The 18,815-nt window shown below is 35.7% G+C and overlaps 1 protein-coding gene and 1 long non-coding RNA gene across 2 annotated transcripts in view; one reads left to right on the top strand and one right to left on the bottom strand.

The window, feature by feature from the left end:
• The window catches only part of LOC141448010 (uncharacterized), a 54,370-nt gene extending 48,432 nt beyond the window's left edge, over positions 1–5,938 (top strand). The window contains exons 2-3 of the long non-coding RNA XR_012454787.1: positions 312–498; positions 5,155–5,938. This is a non-coding gene — a long non-coding RNA (uncharacterized lncRNA). The remainder of the gene's footprint in view (positions 1–311; positions 499–5,154) is intronic.
• The window catches only part of mAChR-B (muscarinic acetylcholine receptor), a 307,231-nt gene that overhangs the window by 70,048 nt on the left and 218,368 nt on the right, over positions 1–18,815 (bottom strand). The gene's annotated exons all lie outside the window — the stretch shown is intronic.

Below are 18,815 nucleotides of genomic sequence, written 5' to 3'. Positions count from 1 at the left end.
CCCTCGTATTTGGCGGGTAAGCCAGAAAAAGGTAATCCCCCAGGATATGGAATTTCATATAAATATTTTATACAAGCCATAAATTTCCTTCTAAAGATATTTTAAGTAAAGATTGTTAGAACTCTGGTACAATAGAAGAGACTTGCATGAAGGAAACTGCAATAAATAAAAGGATCACGAGGGATGAGGCAGCCGTAGCGTACGGGAAATGTGCAGATAATTGTCCAAAGCGCCAGAATAGATATTGTTTTAAAAATGTTTTTCTTAAAAGTGTAACAACATTCACTTAATTTTTTCTCTTGAAATTGCAGGAACAGTGGGATATTAATATGATGCAGCGGAATGCCGCAGGCCCGGTAAAGTTTTGCCCTTAAAATTGGTGGAGGAGATTTCCTCTAAAATGATTCCTACGATTCTCTCTAAACACAATCTAATGATTCCGAATGGCACTGGAATACCATTTATATGGAACTTTTTCTTGGATGGCATCCATTTCAGGTAATTTGACTATCCAAGAAATTCCTTACAGAGCCTGGATCTCTTTATTTGGAAAAGCTATAGGTATACTTCAAGATATTTAAAAAATATGTAAGGCACTGGAAAGAAGTGGTGGAATTAATCAGGAGTATTTATTGTGCAACCAGTAAGTGGTTAACCCTAACTAGAGCATCCCTAGGGAGCGTAGTTGCTGTTGGAGGAGGATACTCCCCCATGAATTTGAACCTTTCTCAAGTAACTTAATTTAGATCGGGGATGCTGTAGTCTTTTAGATGGGGGCACAATGAAATGCAGTGCATTGAACAAAGTTTCTATGGGTTTTGAGGTACAGGATCCACTCCTTGTCTTTCTAGTGAGTAAGACGCTAGGTCTAGTAAGGTGAGGGAGGATTTACCAACTAAATTACCCAGGGGATGGTACAATAAGGCTTTTGGCTGCGATATCTTGAGGGACAGGATCCACTCTTTGTCTTTCTAATGAGTAAGACGCTAGGCCTAGTAAGGTGAGGGAGGATTTACCAACTAGATTACTCAGGGGATGGTACAATAAGGCTCTTGGCTGCGATATCTTGAGGTACAGGATCCACTCCTTGTCTTTCTAGTGAGTAAGATCCTGCACCTAGGAAAAAGAGGAGCATTTAGCTACGAGTAAGTTTATCTGGTACCTAGTACTGAGACACTGAAACAATGGCACGCATTCACAAAAAGTTTACTTTCGTTAGACTTCATATTTGTAAGACTCAGATTTTATTTTAAATTCAAGGAATCACTCCTCAAAAGATGCACTTCTTGTAGGATTCCATTTTAGGGATTGAAATTATAAATTAGTATTAAAAATAATTAATGTGATAAACTGAGAAAATGTTTAATTCTTTTCATTAAAAAAAAAATTAAAAATAAAGGCATTTTCATTGTTGAAGAAAAATAAAATTTTCTATTTCCTTTTTTTCCCTTATTTACCTAATTAATTATTTTTATTTTTACTGCGAAGGAAAAGTGTTACAACAAAGTTAATTAGTGTATTCCTTAAGGAATTTTTACTAGAAATTACAACCTGCACAAATATCCTTTTTTGTTAGACCAGAGCCAGGAGTTATTACTGGAGTTTTGCCATTATACGCTCGGGTTTTCCATGGCCATATTCCAACTTGGAAAAACGAAGTTGCTGAACAATAAAGTAAGGTGTAATTCTCCTGCTACCTGATGGTTAAAGATCGTTTAACAAAGTCGTTCAACGGATTCAAACTTATTACTTTTGCTCTAACTCAGAATATTTTAACGGCATATTGAATTTTGAAAAATATTTAAATGGTAAAACTGTACAAATTTACTGAAATGGCACTTTTCCTCCTCCAGGAACTGCTCTTATAATAAATTTTCCCGAAAATGTTTTCAAACAAAAGTTGATTAGCCCTTCTATTTACTTTTTTTGAAAATCGGGATGAACGTAAATTTCTACATTATTTTTCTCTCTCTCTTTAAAATCAAAAATTTTAGCAACAAATTTGATTCTCCTGGAAATCGTACAAGTGACAGGCTCACGTATTTCAGTTTTTAATGGAAAGCGTAACCAACCCCATTACTTCCAGAAAAGTCGGAAAATGAATTTCCCTGAGAAAATTTATTCATCCTTGTTCATATATCAAAGAAACTACAGTTTATTGTTCTTTTCTTCAGAAATTAGGACAACCTTTTTTGACCTTGACATTTCCCCTAATTGAGTGTCCGTCCGCTCATCTATAATCAGGGTGACCTTCTCACTTTGGACATTTAACAACAGGCTGTCTATCTCTGGCCAGCAATGTTAATGATTCTCATTTGCATCTGCTTTTAAATATCTAAGCTCTACTCAATTATTTACTTGTACTAAAAATAATCAATGAGTTATTTACTGGGAGAAAACGGAAAGGATCTTTTAAAAAGCAATTTAGACTTTAGTTACGCACAATGGTAACCATTTTTGGTTTATTAAAGTAGTAACCGCACAAAATCCATTCAGAATATTCACATTTATCAGAAAAAGGTCGAGTCAGATATCTGCAGGCAGTGAAACTGCATAATAATTGATGCACTCTAGTGTATAACATATACATAAATTACATTGAAGGTACTTTACATACTGATCAAGGTGTGTCCTAGATATTGATACCATGTCCTACAGCACTCAAACCAGCAATACTATGACGTTATTGGTTTATTGTGCAAATGAATTAATTGTTTAGTTTAATTAACTATTTTTTTACGGAAGTGATTTACGTGCTGCTTTTCACAATATGATCCCGGGTTTGATTTCCTCTACAGCTCACTTGGAACTTCAACTAGTACTTCCTGAGATGGTATGTTTTTCAATTATGCTAGCCATGAAGAGGATAGACGCACACTTCCGGTGAATAAATCAGTGACGTAATCGCTATTTCCCTCTTAGAACAGAAAAAAAAAAAATCAAACAGAACTGTAACATCGGGATTCTATTTTAAACAGCTGCGATTTTGTGGAAGTGATGCAATTAAAAAAAAAAATCGTGAAAATTCAAAGATATAAAAGAAAACTTGAATTTATACGGAAAAAGCTGCGTAAAGGGAAAGTCATTCAAGTTTTTCACATCCAGACTTTTCTTTCTCACTCTCTCTCTCACTCTTCTGCTTCTCTTTTTAAAAAAAGAATTTCCTTAACTTGAATTTACTGTCTTAACTTGAAAGAAATGTAAAAGATATCAAAAGGTGCAAAAGTAGAAAGAAGAAGGAAGAACTTGAAGACTGAGAAAGATTCAAAACTTGTGGAGGAAACAAATTTAAAAAGAAAGTTTGTCATCCTCCTGGTCCACAGTCTTCCGTATAAGATGGAAAAAAAAGAAAGAAAAAGTAAGGGAAAATGTAATAAAACATAATTTAAAAGAAATTCAAAAGATATGCTTCTATTTTTTAAGAACTTATAATAGAAACGCGGCTTTACAGTCAAACAAAAAACAAAGAGGTAACTTTTACCACTTACATTTTACAAGAACTGTACTCGAAACTTATCGTGTTCCGTGAATCAGTATTTCTTATTTTTTTTAATTTTTTTATTTGTCTCCAAGGGCCGGAAAAAATTTCTAAAAAATTTGTGACCATTCGTAAGTTGCCAGAATGGTAATTACGGAAGGTTTATGATATAGATAATAACAATAATGACATAACCGCAGAAATAAAGGCGAGAATAGCAGCAGGAAACAGATGACTGTTCGCTATTCAAAAGGTTTTGCGGTTTAAAGATTTGTCCCGCAAAGCTAAGATAATAGCCTATAAAACAATAATCAGACACATACACCAGCGAAACCTGGGTGCTCAGCAAAGAAAGTGAAAAGATACTCGGGGTTTTGGGAAAGAAAAATTTTAAGAAAGATATTTGGCCCGAAGTGCGAGAATGACGACTGGAAAATCAGAAAGAACCACCTTGAATTGATGGAATTGTATGGAGAACCAGACATAGTCGCCCAAATAAAGAAGGGGTGATTGAGATGGTTGGGAGAGGATGCCTGCGGGAAGGGTGCCCCGAAAACTGTTAAAAGAAAACCCAGGAGGGCGCCCTCGACTTAGATGGCTAGATGATGTGGAGGAAGACCTTCGTCGGGCTGGAGTAAGAAGATGACCGCCTTAAGGCCGCAGACCGGAGTGGATGGGGGCAGCTTGTTGAGGAGGTCCAGGTCCTACAGTCCTGTTGCACCAGATAGTAAATTATGATATAGATAGTAGAATTTGGGGTTAGCCGAGATAGAAGTGTAAAAATTAAGAAAATAAACTACGAATCACTATGTAAAGTGATCACCTACTTTTGTAAGGCAAGGCCTACAACTGCCAAATTAGGGTTAATGGAGGTAGGAGCGGAAGCACATACCATATTAACCATATTACCATATTAACATTTTTCTAACAAAAAATACAAAGTGGATAAATGTGGTTAGGCCCGCAATGATGGATAATATCTTTGACTTATATGGATCCCTAAACCGCTTCAAACTTCAATCAGAGGGTAGATTATTCAATTTGGTGTACAGATTTCGACTTCACCTATGTTTACATCTCGTACTGCACTTTACAGAATAAGTCAACGAGATAGAAGAATAAAAGAAGTCGAAATCCGTACACCAAACTGAATAATATAATAATAATGTACCTCTGATTATGGATGAAAGTCAGGGAAACAATAAACGACGGATAAAATCAAATAAATAAAAATTAGCTAAAGCGGGATTCGAACTAAGGATCTCCTACTTACTAATCCACGCTTCGAAACCACCTATATTAACCCCATTTATAAATTGCGTATATTTATCTCTTTCCGTTTGTGAGAGAATTTAAATGAGAGGATTTTTTTTTCCACTTCCGCAGAAGTACCTCTATCGTACGAAAATTTATTTTTCCCTAGTACCATAATAATATATTATGTTTGCTATTCCACTTATTTACATTGGCAATGTACATGCATAAATACATATTTATTACCACTATGCACACAGTAAAAATACATTATGGATAAAAAGTTTGTTTATTTTATATAAACAAATATTTAAAATTTGCAACTGACAAAATAATATAAACGAAGTTAAGTTAAAACAGCAAAGAAACTGTTTTTTAAAAAAACACGAATACAATTTTGTTCATAAATTATTCATTTTTAGAAAAGAAGATCAGCTGGCCGTGTGAGACTTTATAAGTTGCGATTTCTCTGGGTCCAGCCGAATGCAAGAGTATAGCTCAAAATGGCCCCCATAGAACAGCTCAATAAGATCTTGGTAAGGGTAGCTGTACACTCTGAAGTTTGTGAAAATAGGTAACAACAACAAGAACAAGAAGATTTTCTGAAAGTGCTGGTTTTTCCCCCCAATTTTTGGCAACCCTTTTTTTCCTCAAAATCTATTAGATTTGAATTGTTGCAAAAAATTACTGTTATAAAGGAGGATTTTCTCTGTATTATAAAGAAAATTTGGGAATTTTATCTTTTATAGAAAAAGAGAAAAAAAATTGTCAAAGTTGGGTGTTTTTTAACGTTACGCTTTTTCGTGCAGTTTTTGACGATCAACCCTTATACAACAGTCCTACCGGACAGTTTTAATAACAGAAAAACTCTTGACATACGGTCTAAGCCAAATCCTGATAGAATTTCAGTCTGTTTGATCTCAAATAGTAACTGCCAAACCCCGATTAACGCTAGGGTCAACAAGAAAACCCCCCAAAAAACTATAATAATAATCAAAAGCAAATGACTTTTAAACTTTTACAAAGTTCGCCACTTAATAAAGCATTAATTTATGGAGGAACTGAATGTGTTAGCTGCCTGAGGCTGTTATGAAATTATAATCTGCCAATTATGATACAGATTACAGAGAACGGGCCAGATGATTGGCTTGTTTTGCCAGCCAATAATATTGATGTTCTGTAATTACTTGTTTACATTATCATAAATGATTTGCCAATTAATTTTTGTGTTTAGATTAACTTTACAATAAAAAAAAAAAACATTAATTTTCATTGTATAAAATATTGTATGAGTTCAGTGTGTACAGCGCCAAAAACTGTAGAGAAATTTTCGATTTCCTAATATCATTAATGAATTTAAAATCGATTATTAATGTCGTACAGACTTGTATAGTTCAGACCAGTATCGAAGTAAGATACAGTAATCGAAACAATATAGTCATTTAATATTAACAAGTACAGTCAATACGAGTAGAATTTACAATTTGGCAAACACAGCTACACTCTCCAAATGCCTAAATTTCTCCCTTGCCATGACTTTGGTGGTGTCCAGGAATTGTTTTTTTTTTTTTTTTTTTAAGGATAGGCCTGTTACCTAAATCCGGCTAGGTGTTAGTGGACGTAGGGCATCCTGTGATGAAGATTCCCCCCCCCCATGCTTACGGACCCAGTGACCAAGTTCTCTGGTGCTGAGCGCAACGGACTTCCATACTCTACCGCTTTTTGGGAGTTCTTAGAATAGAAGAAGTAGTCGTATGTAAGGGGGAGGGGACAGCATGTGACTTATAAGCCTAGTCCAAGTAGCCTCTGGAAATCTATCTTCCAGAGCTATTACGCCATCACCATTTTATCATGGAGAATCATTTTATTTACAGAGAATTTATTTAATTTATATTTCAGGACTTATATATGTAAGTATATTAAAGCCAGTCTGGGCTTATGGCCAATCGAACTGTGGGGTTCAACCAAACGCTCAAATCTGCAAAGGATCCAGGTCTTTGCAGTCTCAAATTCTTCGCTCTATAGTAAACGCTCCTTTCTACGTCACCAATCAAACCATGGCACACAGACTTGAACATTACTTTCGTGCAACACAAGTTGCTGAAAACACGATACAGGAAATTCCATCTTAACATTCAAACACATCACAATCCACTTGTACAACATCTATCTTCCTGAACATTTCCAGACAACACTTCTAGGACTGTCTTAAAAGACAGTGGGCCTCGGGATCTCCTCTCTGATGAAGAGAGTCAGTAGAATTTAGAATGTTTTTTGGAGTGTTATCGCTGGATAACTTCTCTACTCTGATATGTGTGATATGTTATTTATTGTTATCATTGTTGCTTATAGCGCAAAATGCGTTGATTGTAACTAAATAAATGATTAAAAAAAATTATACATATATATTTCAGAAAAATTTGATTAAGTAAATATCCGGTAGAGTGCGTTGTGTTATTATTCAAATGAGATTTTTAAAATTAATTTCAGCCGTTCTTATTCCTTTAATTTTCAATTCTATTCCAGATACTCTTTTTTATTTATTTATTTATAATTATTGAGGGTATATATCAATATTAATAATAATTTATCCACATTTTTTCCACTGAAGATAATATTTGTACAATATAATAATGTAGAAAATATATACATAGATAATAAGCTCCAATGGTAGAAAAACGAACGTAAGCCGCCAGACGTTGGATAAAGTAGAGGGGAGTTATAGTGAACAAAACTAAGATAGAAACGTGACTTGAGCAAAAGGTCAAAGAAAGAGGGGGGAGGAAGACAGACCGACCAATCCTATGGGGAGGTTCTTAAGTCTAGGGGTAACAAAAACCAAAGTAGGACGTTCTATACAACGAAGAATTAAGGAACACCCTAAAGGGAGTATTCACAGGGAAAGGAGATACTATGGAGGTTGTTTGGAAATGAAGACCATCTTCTAAGTTGGTCGCCATTGCCTTCACGCTTCTCAAGAATGGAAAAAAGAAAGAAAAAAGGATGGAATAAATATGCATAAAGGGCAGATATAGAAAAGTCGTTTCCTCTTTAACTTTCCAAACCTTTTCGGAAAACATCAGGCTTTTCTTTCGATCTCAGTATTTATACACATTTAAGAATAAAAATATCTACAAAATGAGGTTTTTATACCTAATTTCCCGATAATTTTTAAAATTATCGGGAAATTAGTATTTAGATATTTTAAGGTTTTACCACCTCTAAGTATTTGATTATTAAACTTCTAACCAAACATCCAAGAAGATAGGAAATCATTGCAGCGGAAGTGAAATTATAATGAAAAGCTTTTCTGTAATTTACTATGAATTGGCCAAACGGACTCATTGGAAGCTGATCTAATGGCGTACTTAAGCTTAAATGTCACTTTGACTACTAATTTTTCCTTAATTAATAATATTCGTAAATTTTGGTAAGAAAAAGTCATGTGAGTGTCCATACGAGATTCTTTTCATGAGAAAGTAAAGTGAAACTGTCGAATATTGGCGAAAACTATTCGACAACTACCTTAACTTAATAACAAATTTCTTGAAAATTGAGTATGACTTTTTTTAAAAAAATATTTGTTAGCATTTTTTCTCAATACCTACTTAACATTAATATTCTTACTAAAATAACAAAGAAAAGTTAATAAAATATGAGAAAATAATGAAAGATATAGAAAAATAAGGGAAAGGTAATGTGGGCACCATTGTTACTACGCTTTGGCCCAGCCCATAACTAGTTTTCATTGGAAGGGGCGTGGTTACACTAGAGGTGGGCATGACCCGCCCACCGCTTGCTACCTTACTGCGCTGTGATTGGCTACTGTTTTAAAATCAATGAAATAATTAATTTAAAATTTTTTTTCCAACATTTCTCTCATAGGTATTTGATAAACTATCGATTTAAGCAAGAAAAAAAAATCTCCTTTAAAATTCGATAAATAATATTTCTTTTGGAATAATACTTCATCTTTTACCTAATTATCGTTAACAGAAACAAAAAAGTTGAGAATTTTTATTTTTTAGTCGTGAAATAGATAAATGAGAAATAGGCTTATTGTAGACGTGTAAGCCGCCATTACATGGGCGTTAGGCTCACTTTACAGTCCAGTCGGTGGAGAACTCTAGTGGCAATTTCTGTAAACAGAAATGCAGTTACTACAGCTGGGCTATTTCTTGATTTTCTCCTCAGTATTTTTTAGGTTTATAAATTGAATTTGCTCGGAAGGTTCTTTTTTTTCTATTTTCAGTTCATGAAATAGATTCTTAATCATCTTGGTAACTCACAGGACTTTTATAGGTCAACCTTACACTCACATTTAACCATGTTGGTAACTCACAATACTTATATAGGTCAACCTTACACTTTACAATTAACCATGTTTGTGACCCTCCAGATTTATAACCGAAAAATAGTCGTAGGTGGCAGGAGCTACTACATAATATAAATTTGCACTTTGGACTGCAAGACCAGCTGCTATTTACAGCCAAGATTCCAAAATAAAAATAAAAAAATTCATTCTCTACCGTGCGTTCGGCCTGGCCAGTGCCTGCTTATGTTATCTATCGTCTGTGAGTTTTATCTTTTATTAGTATTTCGTATCTAGTATAAGTTTTCCTTTTGTATGTTTATTTTCCTTAATTAAAGGTATTTTGTCGTTTGGTCCATTAAGCACAAGAGAGAATTTTATTTTACTCCGTATCGCCCCGGGTGATTGTCTCCAGGACCCTCCCTCCTCTCACCAGTGAGCTATCCCGCCAGAGGCACCCTTAAGGGTATTTTTCTTTTAAGGCTGGTAAGGGATATCGTCTCTGATAGCTTCGGCTATCTGGCGCCCGCAAGGATACCGTCCCTTTCCCCTGACCGGTCACAAGGTCTACCTTACATTCACATTTAACAATAATAGTGACTCTGTATACTTATATAGGTCAATCTTACATTCACATTTAACAATGTTTCTGACTCTCCAGACTTGTATAGGTCTACCTTACACTCACATATAAGAGCCCTCGCACACACATATTTAATCACTGCCTAAACTGAAATAAATGCTTGCAGTGCTGACGGTATCGCTGATTTTATTTGTCGTTTCACACATGTTTATTGTACCCCTAACCAGTTTCAGGTTTTCATCCACCATCAGAGATAGAATAAAAAGTTTCGCATAGAAACTTCACTTACGTTCACGACATTTAATCGTAAATTCTGTCCGAAAAAATTGGCATTTTATTTTATTTTTGTTTTACTTAATTAAGATTAAATGCATATTTGATACAGTTAATCTTTTTTGAGAGAACAAAATTCAAATATTTATCATGAATACATACGAGGGGGTACCCAAAAATAACCGGAATTGCGTTGCCGCGCATGGAGCTTATGTGGTACGCATTTCTGCCGCTAGACGTGTATAGCGCAATTCCTTGCCAGTTCAGTCCTGCCTGTGTTGTCTGCCTGGCTTGTTCTGTTCATCTGCAGTGATTGTTTTTACCAGCGCTGTTTTGTTCTTTTTTCGTTTTTTATGATGGCAAGTTTAAGTGAACAACGTGCAGCTCTGAAATTTTGTTTTCTACTCGGCAAAAATGCTGCTGAAAGTGTTTTAATGTTGAAAACAGCTTACAAAGATGACGCTATGGGAAAAACTCAAGTATACGAGTGGTTTACTCGGTTTAAAAATGGCGACATGTCGATTGATGACAAACCTCGTTCTGGACGTCCATCAACTGCCCGAATCGACGAAAATGTTGAAAAAATTCGAGAGCTGGTGTTCACAGACCGTCGACAGACAATTGATCAACTGTCAGAGAGTAGTGGGTTATCTTGGAGCTCGGTTCAGCGAATTTTAACGGAAGATTTGGGGATGAAAAGGGTTGCTGCCAAGTTTGTTCCTTCTGACTGACAATCAAAAAGAACATCGAGTTGAAACATGTCGTGCTTTGAAACAACAGCTTGAAACTGATCCAGACTTTCTGTCAAAGGTCATTACTGGTGATGAGTCATGGTGCTATGGTTATGACCCAGAAACAAAGCAACAGTCGAGCCAATGGAAGACGTCATCTTCACCCCGACCAAAAAAATGTCGTCAAGTCAAACATCAAAACAATGCTGATTTGCTTTTTTGATGCCAAAGGCGTAGTCCATTCAGAGTTTGTCCCCCCAGGTCAGACCGTCAATCAAACCTTGTATTTGGAAGTTTTGAAAAGATTGCGCAGTAGTGTTCGCCAAAAAAGACCCGATTTGTGGCAAACAGGAGACTGGTTCTTCCACCACGACAATGCACCTGCACACACAGCCATCTCTGTTACACAGTTTTTGGCTAAAAATGGCATGGTTCCGCTGCCCCACGCACCTTACTCGCCTGACCTGGCTCCGTGCGACTTTTTCTTATTTCCTCGCAAGAAAAAGGGCATGAAAGGTCACCGATTTGACAACATTGAAGAGGTCAAGAAAAAAACGAAGAAGGAGCTGTCAGCCATTTCTAAAGATGACTACAAAAAATGTTTCGAACAGTGGAAGCACCGGTGGGACAAATGTATTAGTTGTAATGGAGAGTATTTTGAAGGGGATAAGGTTGTTCTGTAAAAAATTTGTAAATAAATAGCTTTTAAAAAATAATTCCGGTTTTTTTTGGGTACCCCCTCGTATGCCGAAAACAAATGTTGAATAACTAACGTTAGTGCTGAGAATATGTCACACATGTTGAAATTAATGTATAAAATTATAACTTCGCATAAAACTTACAAAATGTAATATTAAATGGATATCATTGGAAGATTAATTATTATTTGTGAAGTTCCTTGTTCAAACAGCTGTTGACAAAACCCGAATTTTCTCTTTTAACAATTTCATTTCTCTTTAACTTTACTCTTCATCTTATTGTCTTTTACATTTTATTTATTGTCTTACAAGATTGTCTGTGAGATTCCTCTTTCATCGTCATTTACCCTCCACTCTTACTGTTTCTATTAAGAAGGGAACGTGTACAATTTCTCCTTACTAAATATACTAGACTGATTCTTTTACATCTATGATGGTTGAAATTACGAAACTGTTTATGAATACCATAAACATACGTGCTACCGCGGATAAACTCAATGATAGCTTCTCTCTTCACTTCGATCTTTTACTTTTGTGGTCAAAGCTCAAAATTTACGTGATTGCAATATCTTGCAATCTAGGTTATCTGGTGTCCATTCTTTGGAAACATAATGTTGTTACTGGGGCCTTATAATATATAAGGAAAAGTACAAAATATAATTACAAATATTAATGCAATTAGAATTTAAAAAAAAAAAAAAAAACTATTTTGAGATAAACTTGCATTTTAATTGCGATATGAAAGACGCTAGATATCTGTCGTTCAATTTCATATACTCTATAGTTAACTTTGAGTCCTTATATCTGCGGAGTTAATTAAGGTGGCGTACCAAGGTAACTAGAGAGGCAATGATAGGGGCTGTATGAGATAGACAGAGAGAGGGGAGAAGGACGCCCAAGGATTTTGAATTAATATTCCTCACGGATTGGCGGCGCTCGCTTTGTGTGCGTAAGTATGTGTTTATTTCTTGTTAATATACACACACACCCACTGCCACAGCTGACTAAATCTCTTTGCTCCACTCCTAATCATTCACCACCCGACCACCACTCTGTTATCGTTTCTCTCTAGCTCTCTCTCTCTCTCTCTCTCTCTCTCTCTCTCTCTCTCTCTCTCTCTCTCTCTAGCTCCAAACTTAATATAAGTTAATGACGTTATAGTCATCCTGTTCGTAATTATCGTCTCCTTTTGTTCTTTCAAATTCAATCAACACCAGTGACTTTGTTATTTGGCGATTGCATTCATACAAGGCCAAAAAAATATATATCTGATGAGCACAAGCAATCAAACGACTTTCTCCTAATTACAATTCTCAACTGTGTGTTTGCGTGGGCGAGAGAATTTAAGGGCGGACGAAAAACGGGTTCGAAAACGAAAGTCATGATCGACGCCCAAGGACAAGCCTTACAGATGACAATATTCGTGCCGTTCGATAGCTTAGTGAACGTGATCGCCCACGCGATTCTGAGACAGTGCACTGTCCCCAAAGTGTGCCCGCAAACGAGTTAAAATTTCCAACGGTTAAACGCCTTCATTGATTAAAAACTTTATGTTAATTTGCTGCGCAACAGACGAAGGGACCTCTTGCTCGGTCATGGCGACGTTGAACGCTAACCAGACCGGTTCCCCCACCTCCTCATAAACCAAACATCTACTCCACACAACATTATCTAGGTAGGACCTGCACTCTAAAAAGAATAGCAAAATTACCGTTTACATATGATTTCGTATTTGATTCTTTTCTGTAAATGAACAAGAGCTATTTTTTATGCAAATTGTAGCTAGCTTGACAAATAAGTAAATTTTTTAAAAGATTAAATTTTAAATAAATGGTTATGTAATTTCCCAGTTTAACCCCTTTAATACAAATAATATAAAAAACGGATAGAGCTAGAAACCAGTGCTTACATTTATTTTAATAACCAATAGAAGGTTACTACTTTATTCTGTGGGCAAAATTTAAAAGTATAAGTACCCACATTTTATACTTGTATATATACTAAAACTGTATGGGTACACAGCTGGTAAACTGGTTAATAGAACTAGGTTTTGCATAATGAACACTACTCTGGATACTGATTAAAATAGATAATTAAAGCCGTGGGTAAGTGGAAGGGGCAAAATAGTGGCGAGAGGTATGCGGCGGCGGGGGAGAATAGAACTGTTTAATTTGTTTGGGAGAGCGGTAGGGTTTAATTTGATCCTGGTGCATTGTGCATTGTGCAGCCAAGGCGAGCTAGCTATGGCTCATTCAACTGGATATCTGTTTCCTAACTAGACTAGAATATTTATGTTAATAGACTAAATAAATATGTTTTTAACGTAATGAAATATTTTGTCTGTCTCTAGGCATTGTATTTATGGTTGAAATTCACGAGAGAAAGAGACAGACAGACAGAAAAGAAGATTAACCAAAGCCCTGTGGATCCCCGAATAAATATGTTGCAATCGCTAAAGCATGATGACAACTTCCGCAACTAGGGCACAGAGGTGATGATACGCGAAAGCTTTTTTTTTTTTTGGAGGAAAACCATATTCCAAAGTAAAAAAGGGTTTCTCCATCCAGGACAATAGAAAGAGTCCAGCACATTGAAGGCTGCAGTGCCTGTAGGATAGGAACAAATAGTCTACATTAAATTGGAGGAGATCATTAAATATTAAATTTTCAGCCGAAAACTGTAAGGCTGTAATAATTCTTTTTTATTCAGGCAAGAGAGAGTAAGAAAAACGTGTGGCTGTGACATGGACACGGCCGTGTGTTGTAACTACGTGAATACGTTTACGTAACGGGTTATATTTTTTATATAAAACATTTTTATTTATGTATTTAGGATGAAATCAAGGAACAAAAAGCAGCGGTAAGTGTTTTTCTTTTGTTAGCTTCAATGAGCGCAGAAACCATAGACGATCACACACATCACACTTATATGTCCGAATGGATTGTTGACAAACGTCGTAGTGAAACGTGCACTAACTGCTGCCCAATGTGTCTTCATAATCGACATAGAACACCAATCTGTGCCCATACAGTCCGTTGTCGATTTCATCATCCACTTGCATAATTTCAATCGCCCCTGCTGCAGATGTACTGACACCTCGTTGTTGATCCGCTCGGCCGCATTCATTCGTTTACGTTCCCGGCAACTGCTTGACTCGGTCATATGGTGTTTTATTATTACCATTCGATTGTTCTTGAGAAGCCCTTTCCAACTGTATACAATCTCTGTGTTTGGTTTTGGCTTTTCGACGCGTATAGGCCGACATTATATATTTTTGATAATATTTTTTTTTATTCTAACACCTTATTATATTCACTGTCACTATTTTTCACTAATGTTTTATATACAATCGATAGATTGTGACGACAACTGACGATTAAAACTTAAACGAACATCGTAGCTTCTCCGAGTCAAAAGTTATACCATTTGCAAATCTCGATACGCAGCAAAATGATCTCAAAATGGCGGCGCTTCCTCCTCCACCAAGCGCGATGCGTCACAGTCCTCGCTTATCGTAATGAATTCTTTGATCCTTTAGCTATCCAGTGGTCTAATTTAATTTTACCAAACTGTAGCCCCCGATTTTGTTATCATTAGGTTTTTTGGATTGCCTCCATATGATAGCAAATTTAAATATGTATTCACGTCAGAAACAATTCTGGAATAGTGAGGATTTCAGTAAAAGAAAAATTATCTTAAAAATTTTCCAACTAAATCTGTTTTCCACCTCTGAACAGGAAATTTCATGTTCTAATAATTCTAAAATAGCTATACTAAACTTTAATACTACTTCTTAATAATTGGAATACTTTGAGGGCAAGTATTTTTTTAATTTTATTTTTAACAGGAAAAAGAAAAGAATTCCCCGGAAGAAAAGTTTAGTGGCCGGAAAAAAAACCGCGGTTATTACTGCTAACCATCACTCAAGAAGAATCTGTCGAGGAGAAATTTAACCCTCATCGCGTCAAAGTTTTTAGTTTACACGTTCTCTGGATAGGGTTTGGACTTTTTTTAAAAAAAAAAAAAAAAAAAATAACTTAAAACATTTAACAACAATGCGGTGTTGGTTGTCTAACAACTCGCCCCAGGGCAATTTTCTCAAGTTGTTGAAAAAGTATTTTTTTAGAGAATTTTTTTTGGGGGGGCGTTTATTTTTGCTACAATCAGCACGTTGGCGCTATAAGTAACAATGATAACAGAACTATGAATTACAGAAGTACGAGGTGTGTTCAAAAAGTAACGGGAATTTTTAAATTTCGCGGGTTTGGAGAGTCTGATTGTAAAATTTTTTTTTTTATTATGTTGGTACACATGCCCCTGAAGTACGATAAAATTTTCAGTAATATTCATTGTTTACTTCTTAAGTGGCAGCCGTTAAGGTTAGACGTGTTTTTCGAGCTTGGCGATTTTTGTTTGTTAAAAAAAATGGATCAAAGAATTTGTATTAAATTTTGCGTAAAAAATGAAATAAAGTGTGTGAAATGTTAATAAAGGCATATGGTGAGTCTGCTATGAGTAAAACAAGGATTTACGAGTGGTATAAGCGTTTCCAAGATGGCCGCGAAAACGTTGAAGATGACGAACGACCTGGACGTCCAAGCACATCAACAACCGATGAAAACGTGAAAAAAGTGAAAGAAATGGTTATGAACGATCGCCGAATCACAATCAGAGAAGTCGCTGATGATGTTGCCATATCAATTGGCTCATGCCATGAAATTTTTTCGGATGTTTTGGGTATGAAACGTGTGGCAGCAAAATTTGTTCCAAAATTGTTGAATTTCGAACAAAAACAGCGGAGAATGGAAGTTGCTCAAGAGTCACTCAATGAAGTCGACAACGATGCGGATCTACTGAAACGTGTTATAACAGATGACGAAACATGGGTTTACGGATATGATGTCGAAACTAAGGCTCAATCGTACCAGTGGAGGCATTCTGGATCGCCAAGACCGAAAAAGGCTCGACAAGTGCGGTCGAATGTGAAGGTTATGCTCACTGTGTTCTTCGATTTTAATGGCATAGTGCATCATGAATTCTTGCCACAAGGTCAAACAATCAATAAGGAGTACTACCTACAAGTTCAAACAATTCATGGATTTTGCACCACGATAATGCACCTGCTCACACTTCATTGCTTGTTCGTGAATTTTTGGCCAAAAACAAAACTTTAACGATGCCCCAGCCTCCATATTCGCCAGACATGGCTCCATGTGACTTTTTTCTATTTCCAAACATAAAGAGAACATTAAAAGGCCGTCGTTTTACAAGCATAGATGACATTAAAAGCGAATCGCTGAAAGAGCTGAAAGCTATCACAAAGATCGAGTTTCAGAAGTGTTTCGAGGATTGGAAAAAGCGCTGGCACAAGTGTATTGTATGCGAAGGGGACTACTTTGAAGGCGACAATATTAATGTAGATGAATAAATAAATATTTTTTTCAAAAAACGAAAATTCCCGTTACTTTTTGAACACACCTCGTTTACGAGTGGAGAAGTTACCCAACTGGTAACACTCCAAAATATTAGGCTATTAGTCTCTCTCTTCACTTGAGAGGAGATCACGAGGCCACACTGTCTCTTAAGGCGTCTTGTCGGGTTGCCAGGAAGAGTTCTAAAAGAACGATTTTTAGCTAGAGGGTTTTTATTAGATTGCAGGTTGAAGTGGAGTTTTCTGTATCTTGTTTTAGCAACTTGTGTGACAAAAGGAATGTTAAGGTCAGTGTGTATAGTCAAGTTGGAGACATAAAAAGGAGCGTTTACAATAGTTCGAAGTATTTTAGATTGTAGCGATTGAATCCTTTGAAGATTGGAGCGTTTGGTTGAACCCCACAGCTCTATTCCATACGACCAGATGGGTTTTAAAATAGAAGTGTAAATTAAGTCTTTTGTTGTCCAGAGAGAGTTTTGATCTATCGTCTAAGAGTCTTTTAAGTAGTCGATAGCGTCTGTTCAGTTCTGTTCTTTTAAGTCTAGTGTGGGGATTCCAAGAAAGTTTAGAGAAATATTTTTAAAAATACCACCACCCGTTTTAATCTTTTAGTCCTCCATAATGATCTCAGTATCTCTTTCATTTTCACTGGATATTGGAAATACCACAACAGACTTTCAACACACCCGAAAATTGTAGGCTTATCTGAAAGGGCAACTGACCTAGACGGGGGAGGGGACCATCTAACTCAATAAAGTAAATCAATCCTTAGGAAGAGGCAATCCGTTGGCAGTGTACTTCGTCAAGGGACACAATGGTTTGTTTGTATCTCTGCTATCTCTGTTGGGTGTTCTGTCCTGTCCAGTAGTATGTAAATATATACAGAAGAAGCAGCAGAAGCAGAAGGAGAGAGGATGTTCCGTTCAAACTTTTCTCTTATTCAGTCATGATTACGACGTGATCACGAACAGAAGAGAAAAATCAACTTTTTTTCTTGATGATTCTTCATTGAAGTACCAAAAATTCTGAAATCAGCGAGAATAAAAAAAAAACGCTGAATCTAATCTTTGTTAATATCCAGTTTGTTGATTTACTAATTGTCACTCGTGATTTTGGGAACGAAGAAAACTTTTTGTAGAATTTTCTCTTTTGTTGTAAGTAAATGTTTTATTTCCTCCCATCACCTCATTTCTTTTAACAGGAAGTGAAGCTTGCCCAAATTTTCGGAGGTGCTAATCCATAATTACATTTAGCCAGAACGTATTTTCCAATTTTGCGGACTACGTTTTTCTCAAAATCAATTTGATCTGAAAATCTTTAAACGAAAATATATCCTTTAAATATTAAAGAAAATTTAGGATTTTTTTTTTTTTTTGTAATTTAAATAGGAAAAAGATTAAAAAAATGTCAACGTTGGATGTTTTTCAACTGCAATTTTTGGACGATAAACCTTTAATATTCAACTGTTCTACCGTCAGACAGTTTTAATAATCTAGTTCTTGAATCTGTTGAATTTCAACGTATAAAAATCTACTTTACTTGAACCAATTATAGAAATTCCCGTTCTACACAATTTTGTCTTTTATTAATGAATTAAAGGGCTCCTGAGATTAATACCCTTTCAGAAACAGACTATGACCTAAATCCCTTTTATAATATCCTAATATGAGAATAATAAGATATGAATAATATAGGTTTCGTGAGACTAGAAATTATTAAATTAAGGATTCAAAATTAGCGAGGAATCGGTCCAAATAAAAACAACAACTCGGTCTTTTCTTATGCCAACGTTACAGTTTAAATTCAACCAACCCCCCCGCATAGCCACGCCCTGAAGAAGGCAATATAATTGTCGAAATGTTGGAAAAAAAGACCGAGTTGTTGTTTTTATTTGGACCGATTCCTCGCCAATTTTGAATCCTTAATTTATTAATTAGATATATCAAAGTTGTTAAAAGCAATTTTAAAACACTTATTTGAAAAAAAAAATTCAGCACCAAATTACAGAAATGCATGTTGCACTAACAGTAATATACGTACTGAAAAAGAGAGCAG

This window comes from Rhodnius prolixus, unplaced genomic scaffold (genome assembly GCF_049639745.1).
Source record: "Rhodnius prolixus isolate KJV_2025 unplaced genomic scaffold, Rpr scaffold_13, whole genome shotgun sequence".
Lineage (NCBI taxonomy): Eukaryota > Metazoa > Arthropoda > Insecta > Hemiptera > Reduviidae > Rhodnius > Rhodnius prolixus.
The sequence above is the reverse complement of the archived record's forward strand: the minus strand, read 5'-3'. Positions and strand labels throughout refer to the sequence as shown.